Consider the following 1,494-nt stretch of genomic DNA (forward strand, 5'->3'; position numbering starts at 1 on the left):
GAGAGAGAGAGAGAGAGAGAGAGAGAGAGAGAGAGATGTTTGAACGGGTGTTGCTTCGTGGGTCAAGGGGTTTACATATCTTTGCAGCATTTTTTTTCTTCTCAAAATGGGTACATTTATAGAGAAATAGAAATACGAACTTAAAAAGCCAATGCGTCAAACCCTGAAAAATTATAACATTTACAGAGATGGCCTTCCATAGAAAACTGCATCTCCCTCGACGCTTAACGGCAAATGAGGATAACAATTTTAAAGTAAAAGTAAGTAAAACATTGGTGTTGGATTTTTCAAGCTCCTTTATAAAGACACGAATCTAACTAAATCTAGTTGTAAGCCGAGAAACTGGAAACAGCCTTATTTCTTTGTCACCTCATTTCCTAAGTTACTTGTTCTGTGGGTCGTTACATTTTCAGTTTTGGATTTTATTCATACACTTTTGTGAATGCTTAGTTGTAACCATCAAAATAGGATTTTACAACATGGGTATCCCGTTCTACAAGCAGCACTCTCTGCAATAACTTAACTCAATTCAAATCTAATTGTAATTTGAGGAGATGGAAACAGCCTTATTTCAATAACGTCTTTATTTCTAAAGTGACTTTATCTGTCGGCCGGCACACTGATCATCATCTATTTATTTTTGTGCATGCCTAGTTGTAACAACCAACAGATTACAGGGTTTTAAAACGTGAGTTTGCAATTTTAGCAACACCTTTGTACTGACCAAACTCTATAGAAATCTAGTTGTAATCTGAGAAGGTGATAAGAGCCTTATTTCTTTATTTCGTAAGTAGCTTGTTCTGTCGGTCGTTACACCATTTTGTAGTTATCACCTATTTATTTCGTGTATGCCTAGTTGTTGTAGCAAATAACAGATAATAACGTTTTACAACTTGGGTGTGCAATTTTACACGCTCATATATGTCATTCCATCGCTCATGATTTTTAACGATTGGATGGGGAATTGATCAAATGTGTCATGACGCGGTAGAATTAGGTAGTCGACAATTTGTTAATGCAAATAGAGTTATTTATATAATCTGCTTTTTATGAAAAATAATCTCATCTATCTGGAATAAAAGTAGATTTATTTGCAATTTAAAGGGGTCGGGGTCGCCTGGTGTCAGAGTGGAAATTACCGAGAAAATGGCCGTCAGTGTTTGGCATGGTGACTTCCAAAGCTTCCGTATCCTTGGAAACTGTATGTTTATATTTTTTGTTCCTTTCGTCAACATTTTTTCCAGTAAAGTTTATACAGAAATGTGTTGTCAATGGACGAAAAAAGAAAATTATACCAAAAAAATCTCCCAACTTTTTAAAGATACCGATGTCCTTGATTTCATTATTTTGACGAACGCCTAATTTCCCCAGGATGCCAAACATGTGATTATGTATTCGTGTTTCATCTTGGTGAAATCAGGCCCTCGTCAAAATACCTGAATCAAAGACACCGACGTAATATTTCCTCTGTTGGGCAAATTTCATTCCCCCCCC

The sequence above is a fragment of the Aplysia californica genome, unplaced genomic scaffold (genome assembly GCF_000002075.1).
Source record: "Aplysia californica isolate F4 #8 unplaced genomic scaffold, AplCal3.0 scaffold01359, whole genome shotgun sequence".
NCBI classification, from domain to species: domain Eukaryota; kingdom Metazoa; phylum Mollusca; class Gastropoda; order Aplysiida; family Aplysiidae; genus Aplysia; species Aplysia californica.